The 12,178-nt window shown below is 46.6% G+C and overlaps 1 protein-coding gene across 4 annotated transcripts in view; it reads left to right on the top strand.

Annotated features, from left to right (window-relative positions):
* Positions 1–5,247: 5,247 nt before the first annotated feature.
* The window catches only part of LOC127585775 (contactin-5-like), a 40,613-nt gene continuing 33,682 nt past the window's right edge, over positions 5,248–12,178 (top strand). For all 4 annotated transcript variants that reach the window (XM_052043459.1, XM_052043457.1, XM_052043456.1 and 1 more), the window contains exons 1-3: positions 5,248–5,343; positions 8,974–9,078; positions 11,750–11,842. The gene's annotated coding sequence lies outside the window, so the exon portion shown is untranslated. The remainder of the gene's footprint in view (positions 5,344–8,973; positions 9,079–11,749; positions 11,843–12,178) is intronic.

Genomic DNA, 12,178 nt, shown 5'->3' with positions numbered 1-12,178 from the left:
CCTGCTGAGCTCTAAGGGGACCTACTCTCTCCTTAGCCACCCTTTTAATATACAGAGCCTCTTGGGATTTTCCTTAACCTTACCTGCCAGATCCATCCCATACCCTCATTTGCCCTTTTGATTTCCCTCCCAAGAGTATTCTTAATCTTTTTATTGTCCTCAAGGGATTCACTCATCCCTGACCTCCTAAACCCAATGTATGCTTCCCTCTTTGTCTTGACCAGAGCCTCAATATCCCTCGTCAGCCAAGGTTCCCTAAACTTCCCGGGTTTACCCTTCACCCTGACAAGAACGTGCTGCTCCTGGTCTCTTTATATCACATTCTTAAACCCTCCAACTGGCTATTCCTTCCTTTCCCTTCAAACAGGCTCACCCAATTGACCTCTGCTAGGTCCTTCCTAATTACCCCAAAGTTAACCCTGCTCCACTTTAGGACCTCAGCCTGTGGACCTGTCCTATCTTTATCCATCACTATCCTAAAACTGATAGAATTATGGTCACTAGAGCCAAAGTGCTCCCTGACTGCCACTTCTGTTAATTGCCCTACCTCGTTCCCCAAGGGGAGGTCCGGTATTGCATCCTCCTGTGTAGGATCCTCCATATATTGACTCAGGAAACTTTCCTGGACACATTTCACAAATCCCACCCTGTCCAAGCCCTTAACACTCTGGGTAGTCCATTCAATACCGGGGAAATTAAAATCCCCCACTAATACGACCCTATTATTCTTGCGACTGTGAGCAATTTCTTTACACACCTGCTCCTCAAGATCCCGCTGGCTATTCGGGGTCTATAATACAGCCCCACTCGAGTGATCCTCCCCTTCTTGTTTCCCAGTCCTATATGGCCTCTGAGTTCTATATGATGATTTCCCCAAGAATGTCATCTCTAAATTCTGCTGTTACACCCTCCCTTATCAAAAATGCAACACCCCTCCTCGCTTACCTGTACCTCTGTCACACCTGTCGCATCTGTATCCTGGAATATTGAGCTGCCAGTCCTGCCCCTCTCTCAGCCATGTTTCATTATGGCTGTAACATCCCGGTCCTCAGAGCCAATCCACGCTCTGAGTTTGTCCGCGTTACCTGTTAAACCTGGTGCATTGAAATAAATGCACTTTAACTGGGTATTCCTTTCTCTGGCTTTACTGTGCCCCTGGCTGTCCTTATTACTAAACTTTCCCTTGCTGACTCCTGCTTTATCCCGTGACTTTCTCCTGCTCAGAGCCCCAGCCCACTGCCTATCTAGCTTAAAACCTCCAGTGTAGCATTAGCAAATTTCCCTGCAAGGATATTGATTCCTCTCTGGTTCCAGAGCAACCCGTCCCTCTTGTACAGGTTGCCTCTACCCCAGAAGAGAGCCCAATGGTCGAAGAACCTGAATCCCTGCCCCCTGCACCAGCTCCTCAGCCACAAATTCACCTGGCCAATCCTTTTGTTGATTCTGTGCCTGCGTCAAAAAGTAAGAAATGGAACCCAGCAAGATCAGTCCCATCCAGCTGGAGAACAAGGGAGACACAAGTGAAGCAATTCAATTAAAGCCAGAGGAGTATTGATGGGGGCAGCACGCGTGATGCTGTGTACATTGATTTTCCCAAAGCTTTGTTACAGTGCCACGTGGTGTGCTCAAGAAGGAAATGTCTGTGAGAACCAAGAAAGGATGGCTTTGGATTAAAAATTGGTTCAGTGGGAGGAAGAAGTCAGGATCAGTGGGAGTTTTAGTGGCTGTTGGGCCATGTGCAGTGGGTTAAGCAGGGTTTAGTACTGGGTCCCTGCTTTGAGGTATTTGTCAATGATTTGAACTTGAATGGAGCAAATACGATCAAGAAGTTTTCTGCTGAGGACAAAATTAGCAGTGTGGTTGATGGTGAAGAAGAAAGGTCTGGGTCACAGAAAGGTGTCAATGGTCTGCTTGGGGACACAAAAGCGGCAAATGGAATTCAATCTGGGACAGTGGACAACAATGGCTTTGGAGAGGGCAAATGAGAAAGGAACCCACAGTAAACAGAAGGAGACTGAGAAATGTAGAGGAACTGACAACTCAATGTTCATGTGAACAGATCCCTAAAAGGGAGCAAGATGGGTGGAAAAGGTAAAGATGCCTCACAGTACACGGCCGTTGGCTGAAGTGCAGAATACAAGAGCGGGATAGTTTGAGCAGGACTTTATGAATCTTATTGGTTCTGCCACATCTAGGACAGTGTGTTCCGTTCTACAGGAAGGACCTGATGGTACCAAACAAGGTGCAGATGAGAGTTACGATAACGTTACCAGGGCTGGAGAACTCTAGGTGTGTGGAGAGACAGTTCAGGCTGGGATTAGCTTTGGAACAAGTGAGACTGAGATGCACAGAATTATAAAAGTTCTTGTCAGATTTGGAGTACTGCTTGCAGTACTGGTCGCCCTGCTATAGGAGGGATGTCCTTAAACTGGAGAGGGTGCAAAAAAGAGTAACAAGGATGTTACCGGGACTGGAGGGCTTGGGTTATAAGGAGAGGCTGAACAAGCGAGGACATTTTCCCCCGGAGCCTAGGAGGCTAAGGAGTGAGAGAGGTTCAAGGTTTATAAAAACACGAGGGGCATAGATAAGGTGAAGAGCCAAAGTCCTTTTTTCCAGAGTAGGGGAGCCCAATACTAGACAGCATCAGTGTAAAGTGAGAAGGTAAAGATTTAAAAGTGACCTGAGGAGCAATCTTTTCACACGGAGGATGGTGAGTATATGGAATGTGCTGCCAGAGGAAGTGGTGAAGGCAGTTACAGTTAGGACATTTAAAAGGAATTTGGGCCGTTACAGGGATTGGAAAGGTTTCGAGGGATATGGGCCAACGCAGGCAAGCTCACTTAACTACTTGGTCAGCACACTGGAGTTGAGCCAGAGGGCCAGTTTCTGTGCTGTATAGCTCCATCATTGAATTTCATTTGGCAGAAGATTACAGAAGAATTCAAAATGTTTTTTACACATTGCAGTGGGGACTGGAGCTGGAGACATAAACCACCAGGGAAGAACAGGAGCACAGTTAGTCGAGCTGGTGCTTCACAGCTCCAGTGACCTGCGTTCAATCCTGACCCCCAGTGCTGTCTCCATGGAGGTTGCACGTGTTCCCCATGACTGCCTGGGTTTCCTCCCACAGCCCAAAGAGGGGGTGGTAGGTTAATTGGTTGCTGTACGTTGCCGTACTGTAAGTGGGTGGTAGATTTGATGGGGATGTGAAGAGAATAGGTTGCAAGGACAAGTAATCAGGGAATGGGGTTGCTCTGTGAAGTGGCATAGACTTGGGCTGAATGACCTCCTTCCATGTGGTTAGGAAATATGGAAATTAATTTACAGGGATAATGGGGTCTCTCCTTTTGTTTGTGCAGAGAGGTGATGATGGGAGGTGTGAAACTGTGAGGAACAACACCTGAGGAGAGGGAACCATTGGCAATGTCATTAACATTGAGGCCAGGATAGGAAGCTGGGAATGAATAGGATGAAGGAGGGTTGAGCTGGAAGGGGAGGTGGATAGAATCCAGAGAGCAATGCAATTTCAACACCAGGGCAGCAGGGAACATTTGGGAGGGTTGGTCCAGTGGACAAAGAGAAGGGAGGGAGACCACAGGGGCAGATGGACGGCCTGAATCCCAACCATTCGTGGTTCAATGCACATTGTTGGAAGATTTCAGGAAGGCGAATTGCAGAGATGGTGGTGAATTAAGGATTATCTTTTACGCTTCTGAATAATCTTTGAACAAACAGTTGAAGGAGGGCAGGACCTGATGATACTGAATAGGGTGCAGCCAGATCTGACAATTGGTAGTTAAAGCAGTTTTTCACCAAGGACATTCACACTTGCATCTCTCAGGTGAGGGAGTACAGATGGAGGCTGGACCTCAGCAGTGACTTGGGTGAGGGAGTCAATCTATAATGGGGACAAGGGAATCAGTGATATTGAGGAGGGTGTGATTCAGTACTTCAGTCGCTCTTGAAACAAGGAATATAGAAACATAGAAAAACTACAGCACAATTCAGGCCCTTCAGCCCACAAAGCTGTGCCGAACATGTCCCTACCCTAGAAATTACTAGGGTTACCCATAGCCCTCTATTTTTCTCAGCTCCATGTACCTTAAAAGAGACCTCCATGTCTCTTAAAAGACCCTATCGTATCCGCCTCCACCACCGTTGCCGGCAGCCCATTCCACGCACTCGCCGTTCTCTGAGTAAAAAACTTACCCCTGACATCTCCTCTATACCTGCTCCCCAGCGCCTTAAACCTATGTCCTCTTGTGGCCACTATTTCAGCCTTGGGGAAAAGCCTCTGACTATCTACCTGATCAATACCTCTCATCACCTTGTATGTGGTTGAGAATAAAGTGAGAAGAGATGTGAGATAGAACTACTTCTAGCTGTGGAATTTTACAATTGCAGGAACATGGTGGGAAGCAGCTCACCTTCACTTTCTTGAGTAATTGAAGATACACAGTAATTGCTGAACCCAACAGTCAGAATGAATTTTTAAAAAATCTGAGTGAAGGAAAAGTGTCCCTTGGATCTTATGGTGGGAACTGCCTTAGACACGCAGCACTGGGTACCAGTGGACTTCCTGGACAGCCACTATCCTTACCGATGTTCAATGTCCCAGCGTTTGGACAGTTCAGTCTGCACCCACGTTGAGTTATGTTCTTCTCTGACCAGAACACTGCTTGAAGCCTTGAGCATCTGGGTGTAGTGATGGTTCAGTCCTCAACAATAGAACTGGCTTCACAAACCATGCAACTTCAGTGCTGGGGCTGGTTATTGTCACTACAGGCAAGACCATGTCAAATGCAACCCTTAAGACCAATAGGATAATAGAGTTGATTTACAGCGAACTATTACCTCATCCACTGGATGTGTACACAAGGAAACTGCCGTTTACCACCATTTCTGCATGTGCAGTCAGTGGAGAAGGGATTACAGAAGTTGTCAAATGTAAAGTGTTGTCAGTGGTGCTTTTTGTCACTCCCTGGACTCTCCACTTGCTGCCGGTGTGAGTGAGATTTCCAGACCACCTTCAGTCCAATGCTGTAACTTCTGGTCCATTTCTGAGCTGCTTGGGTTGCCTTGTGTTTAAGAAGCCAAACTGATCCTGGGTCCATCTCTATTACCTGGGTTACATTGTGCATTATGCGTGTATATCATCTATTATAAAATTATACATTATGCATGTATAAAAGAATTTGTGTAGATCTGTCACTATGGATTTCAAACTGTTTTATTTTCATTTATCCAAAGGCTACGCCAAATTTCTAAGATGGATGTCTATCTTTAACGTTGGTTTTCTTATTGTCATCCTCATTGCTCTCATTTCCTGGATGGCAATTAAAGGTACGTACTCATATCGGTACAGAATAATATATGTAACTGATGAACTCAGTACTCTACAGGGTGGCTGGAATGGAGTGAGTATCTCAGTCAGTACATTGTGAGTTGCTCTACCTGGATCACCAACACCAGCACACAGCTGGGACAGGGAATCCTGCTGGAGGTTTAAGCTTTAATGGCATTTGATGAAATCCCTGATCGATGCTCATGGAACTGAAGGCAAACTGTTGACCTGAGTGGACAGTTACCTTGATGGGACAAGGTAGTGTAGGGATAATTTGCAGGAGCTCGAGTTACTCACATTGAGATGATGTAACATAGAACATTACGGCACAGTACAGGCCCTCTGACCCACGATGTTGTGTCGACCTCTTAGCCGACTCTAAGATCAATCTAACCATTTTTCTATCATCCATGTGCCTACCTAAGAGTCTCTTAAATGTTCCTCATGTATCTGCCTCCACCAGCACCCCTGGCAGCGCATTCCATGCACCCACCACTTTCTGTGTATAAAAAAAAACAAACTTGCCTCTGATAGCCCCCCTGTACTTCCCTCCAATCACTTTGAAATTATGCCCCCTCGTGTTAGCCATTTCCACCCTGGGAAAATGTCTCTGACTGTCCACTCGATCTATGCCTCTTATCATCTTGTACACCTCTATCAGGTCAACTCTCATCCTCCTTCGCTCCAAAGAGAAAAACCCGAGCTCGCTCAAATGATTCTCATGAGACATGCTCTCCAATCCAGGCAACATCATGGTAAATCTCCTCTGCACCCTTTCTAACGCTTCCACATCCTTACTGTAGTGAGGCGACCAGAACTGAACACAATATTCTAAGTGTGGTCCAACCAGGGTTTTTTAGAGCTGCAACATTACCTTGCGGCTCTTGAACTCAATCCCCTGACTGATGAAGGAAAACACAGCATATGCCTTCTTAACAACTCTATTAACTTGTGTGGCAACTTTGAGGGATCTACGGACTTGGACCCCAAGATCCCTCTGTTCCTTCACTCTGCTAAAATTCCTGCCGTTAACCCTGTATTCTGCCTTCAAATTCAACCTTCATTTCACACTTTTCCTGGTTGAACTCCATCTGCCACTTCTCAGCCCAGCTTTGCATCCTATCACCGCCCCATTGTAACCCTCGACAAACTTCTGCATTATCCACAACACCACCAACCTTCATGTCATCTACAAACTTACTAACCCACCCTTCCACTTCCTCATCCAAGTCATTTGTAACAATCACAAGGAGTAGGGGTCCAGAACAGATCCCTGTGGAACACCACTGGTCATCGACCGCCAGGCAGAATACGCTCCATCCACAATCACCCTCTGTCTTCTATAAGCGAGCCAATTCTGAATCCACACAGCCAAGTTTCCCTGGATCCCATGCCTCCCAACCATCTGAATGAGCCTATCATGGGGAACCTTATCAAACGCCTTACTAAAATCCATGTACACCACATCCACTGCTCTACCTTCATCAGTGTGTTTTGTCAAATCCTCAAAGAATTCAATCAGGCTCGTGAGGCACGACCTGCCCCTCACAAAGCCATGCTGACTGGCCATAATCAGACCGTGCTTCTCCAAATGCTCATAAATCCTGTCCCTAAGAATCTTTTCCAATAATTTGCCCACCACTGAAGTATGACTCACTGGTCTATAATTCCCCGTGTTATCCCTACTCTCTTTCTTGAACAAAGGAAGAACATTTGCCACCCTCCAATCATCTGGCACTACTCCTGTGGCCAGTGAGGACGCAAAGATCATCGCCAAAGGCGCAGCAATCTCTTCCCTGCTTCCTGTAAAAACCTTGAATATATCCTGTCTGGCTCTGGGGACTTATCCATCCTGATGTTTTTCAGAAGTTCCAGCACATCCTACAAACATCCTACTAATAACACAACTAATGATGACCTACAAGGATTTGTGTTGGGGTTACAACATTTCTCAGACTGACTCGGGGGTGAGGGGATAAAGGTCACATGACCATGTTTCCCAATGAAACAAAGAGAAGTGGTGGCAGCTTTGTGGATAGTGACATGAAATCACCAACAGAGATTAATAGATGGTAATGAGCAAAACTGTGACAAATGGATTTATTTGTAAGCCAATATATGCCATTAAACCAGAAGGTGGGAAAAACAGAAAAGGGTAGTTTCTAAATGGTGAATAGTTCAAATCAGTGGAGGTCCAATACCACTGTGGGTCTGTGTTTATTGATCAATAAAATGTCACCGATGGATGCAAAATGTCGTCAAAGGATTGCTGACCTTTGAATCTAGAGCACTGGAGTACAGGGGATAGAAGTTCCATTACAGCCAAAGTCCTGGTTGGCTCAGACTTGGAGCACAGAGAGCAGTTCTGTATCCCAAACCACAGGAAGGAGAAATTGGCCTTTGAGGCTGGTGTAGGTTGACAGACTAGAAGTTGCAGAAACTGGGACTGTGCTCCCTGGATCATAGACAGTTAAAGGATGAAGTAATGAAATTTTACAAGAAATTAATAGAAGTTCACAGGGTAGATTGAAAGTCCCGCTGCTGCTTGGGGTGTCTGGGACAGGGAAACCTGGGGCAGGGAATTTAACTGCAGAGCTTTGGTTTGTTCCAGTGTTTTACAATTGGGAATCCCTCCTCCTGGAGAGAAAAAGTGGTAACGCCCACTACAGAAATGTAACTGGGCACCGTGGGTGCCGGTCACCCTCGTGCTCCGACAGGATTTCCACATCAGGGTCACGTGATGTCACTCCCCGTGCAACACTCCCCTGTCGGGGAACTGCAGGGTAACTACCGTGTGTTTTTGGGCACTCCTGGAACAATTGGGTTTCACTATCACAGCTCTGAACTTGGACAGGTGCAGCTGTTAATTACTGCCCTTCATCCCTCAGGGCTCCCGACCACCCCAACAACGACCATTTATTCTGCCAGTGCTGATTTTCTTTTCTCCACCCTCCATTCTTACCTTTGACTCTGCGGATCCCCTCTGTTTTAGTTTTGCCATTTGAGTGACTTCCCAGAAGTATATCTGGACCCTGGGGGTTCTGGTCTCAATCCCCATCCCTCACAAAGCCTCAGTTACACTAGGCGTGTGGAGCTGGGTCATTTGTCAGCCATGAACAGTTCGAAGGGACTAAATCACCTGCTCCTGGAATTAAAAACTGAATCTGCCTGGAATTCTCAGCAAGTAGCAGGGGAGGCATGTGCGAGAAAATAGGTTGCAGGGAAATAGAGCGGTGGTTGGGAATGGGATTGATGGGATTTGCTCTGAGAACTGACACAGTATCAGCAACCTCCTTCTGTGTGATGAGGAAATATGAAACCAGCATCACTCTTCAGCTTGTCTGTTTTCTGTCACGTTGCTGTTTGTTCATCCTTGCTCAGTATAAACCACATGCCACATTCCCTGCAACAGTGACTGCACAAGATCATTGGCTGAGACCTGCTCCTGGACAGAGGGCGATGAAAGGAGCTGTGTAATTGGAGAAGTTCACTGCTCTCCCTCGTCACAGGAATTGGCTGAGTTTTTCAGTTAACGTGGGCATCAGCCTTCTGATCGAGAGGCAGCGTTCTCGCCTCTTATGGCCTTGATTTGGTTACAGATTCAGTTATTCAACCACTTTTAATTGCAGGCAGACCAGAGGACATAGGATTCGCTGTTCCACCGATCATGGGAGTGTTGCTTTCCACAGTATATTCCATTATATTTCTGCGTTGGACAAAGAGAGGATTCCCAGGTACCTGTTATTGTTTAATTTGCACTTGAGCAGAAATTCCAAGTGAATAATGTTGACAAAATGAACTCGTCCTACACACCCCCATCCCCACAGAGTCCCTATAACATTCAGAATGCAATTGTCCTACATTTTTGACAAGTTGTGACGTGAAGCAGTGACACAGGACGCCTGGAGTGATCCTGGAGTCACCTCTGAGCCGACTCCAGAGGGGTCTTTGGGAGAAGTGGCCCTGAGGAGGGAGTCTCAGTTCATTCATCATTGACACGTCTCGCTGTTCAACCTTAATGTAGCACCATTAGTGCAGAGGTGAGGATGAGGGACAGGTGCCCCTTGATCCTGAGGGCAGTGGGGTTGGGGAGGATGGCCTACTCTAAACCTGCAGAGAGTTGGATGTGTGAGGGTGCCCTCCCTCACACCCGACTGCAGGTTGGTGAGTTCCTCCTTCACTGACTGGGGTTTGGAGGGGGCGTTCCCTCCCACAGGCCCAGCAGCAATTTCTCAAATATTTGCAGTTTTTTGGCTTCAACAACATCTTTCAGTTGGGTGCTTCCACTGAGGGCAGTTAACAGGGGAATATCACCACCTCTCAGTCCCTGAACTGGTTATAAACCATGATAGGTTCCAAATATTGTTATTCTTTCCTTGCTACTTAATTTAAGGACTTTTTGGCTGTTCACTCTGAGAATAACTTCATGCTACAGACTATAGTTGTACATAAAATGGTAGCAATAGCTACAACTACCAGCATTTGTGCAAGAAAACGCCCCATGCAACAAACAGGTAAATTATCAAATAAAATTTGTCAGCACTTCAAAGAAAACAACAACAGCCCAGACGACTCCAGTCTTGGACCAAGAGGTAGGATTTAAGGAGCAGCTTAAAGAAAGAGAGGGAGGTGGACAGTTGAGGGGGGGGGGCTGTGGGGGGGTCAGTTTAGAACTTCAGACAGAGACGGCTCAAAACAAACCCACCAGTGTTGGAGCAATAAGGTCAGGAGTTTGCTGGAGGAGGGTATGAGGCAAGTGCAGTAATTCAGAAGGTCTTTAGACGAAGAAATTACGGAGCTGGGTCTGGGGAAATGAGGTGTAAGGTCAGAGAAAGGCAGGGATGAGCATTTTAATATTGATCGGCTGTGTGTGAGAGTCAGCAAGCCCTGGGTGCAATGAGTGAGCAAGATCAAGAGTGAATTAACATTGAGGCAACAGATGAGGGCATTAGGCTGAAGCACGGCAGGAGAATATTCCGATAGTGAAGTCTGGGATAATGAACAGATGAGTGTTTCAACAGTGCACGAGCAGACCAGGGGCAAATGGTGCACGAGCAGACCAGGGGCAAACGGTGCACGAGCAGACCAGGGGCAAACAGGGTGAAGTTGTGGAGATGGGTTCCATCAAGGGTGAAGCAAAGAGTGAATGTAGTGGGAGGGTTAGTGGTTGGAGGGTAACATATGTCGGAATTAAGGGCTCGGTACGAGGTCTCTTCTCATGGTATCAATGATTTGGATGTGAATGTAAGGACCAAGATGAAGAATTCATGAAGAACATTGTGCTACAGGGAGATTTCAATGGATTGATTTGTTGCACAGTTGTGGCAAATGGAATTTCCTCAGTGGAAGTGCGGGATAATTCACTTCAGGGGCAAACAAGGCAAAGGAATGCACACCAGCTGACCAAGGAGTGTAGATGAGCTAACACGGGAGTAACTCCTGAAATATGGATACATGGGAATTTGAAAATGCAGTGGGAAGGGATGTGAGAGGGAATCTGCTCCAAGAGTGGGTTTTGAAGAGTGTGGGAATATGGGTGGGGAGCAAAGGGCAAGAGCACGGCTTTCTTGAGAGGAATTGAAGATGAACACTGAATGGTGTTTCCCAAGAGCAACAGCCTGGATGAATTAAAGAAAGACATCTGGTGAAGGAGAGGTGTCCCTTGGATCTGGTGGTGATGGATTACTTAGACCTGGTTCACTGGTTAATAGTGGACTTCCTGGGCAACCTCTACCTTCATGTACCCTTCTATTCCTAAGCGCTTGTCCAGTCCAGCCCGCTCCTTGCATTGTCATGTTTTCATCTTGGATTAGAGCACCACCTGACACCCATGAACATCTGGGCACCATGATGTTCCAATATTTGGCATGGGAACAGGGTTCACAGTCAAACAGTGTAAGTCCAATGCCGAAGTTGTGGCTGGTTATTATCATCACTAGTAAGACCATGTCAATTGCAGCCCTTGGTCACTGGGATTATACAACAGAGCTTTTTTACAGTGGGGTCTCATCTGTTTCGCTCAATGTGTACACAGAGAAACTGCAGTGTTCCTGCCATTTCCATCTTCACAGCCTGTGGATAACAGGTTACCCAGGTTTTCACATGCGTTTCCAGAAGTGAGTGCAAGGCCTTTAGTCTCCCATGGGATCTCCACACACTGTCGGTATGACAGAGCTCTCTGAACCACCACTGCATTGCTCTGACACCTGGTCCTTTTCTGAGCTGGTTGGATTGTCTTGTGTTTAGGACAGTCATTATCACCGCCAACCTGACCAATCCCGATCCATCGCTGTTATCTGGAACACTTTGTCCATTGATGCACGTGTAGAACTGTTTGTGTTGATCTGTTACTTCAGTTTGTAAACCGTGTTAATGTTGTTGTTTATTTCTCCATGTGGACTCTAGATAGCAAACAGTGGTGGTGGTCCCTGAATATCTGCAACATCGTGTCTCTTGTCGTCATCCTCATTGCCCTCATTTGCTGGATTGCATTTAAAGGTATGTGCACAAATATTCTTTATTTGCTTTAAAATGATCACTGTGGTACTCAGCAGGGTGATTGGAATGGAAGGAGTATCTCAGTCAGTACATTGTGAGCTGTTTTATCTGGACCACCAGCACCTGCAGTCCTCGGCCCCACAGTCTATAGCTGGGGCAGGGAGACCTGCTGGAGGTTTGGCCCAATATAGACAGGTTATAGAAAGTGTGTCTGGACTTCCAGAAGTTACTTGATAACCTCCCAGAGTTGAAGCTGATGGAACTGAAGGCCTATTATTGACCAGAGTAGACAACTGATGGTGGCGGGAGGCGGAGGGGAAGGATAATCTACAGAGG

Source organism: Pristis pectinata, chromosome 34 (assembly GCF_009764475.1).
Source record: "Pristis pectinata isolate sPriPec2 chromosome 34, sPriPec2.1.pri, whole genome shotgun sequence".
In the NCBI taxonomy this organism is placed as follows: Eukaryota; Metazoa; Chordata; class Chondrichthyes; order Rhinopristiformes; family Pristidae; genus Pristis; species Pristis pectinata.
Note: the sequence above shows the minus strand (reverse complement) of the source record. Positions and strands in the feature narration are given on the sequence as shown.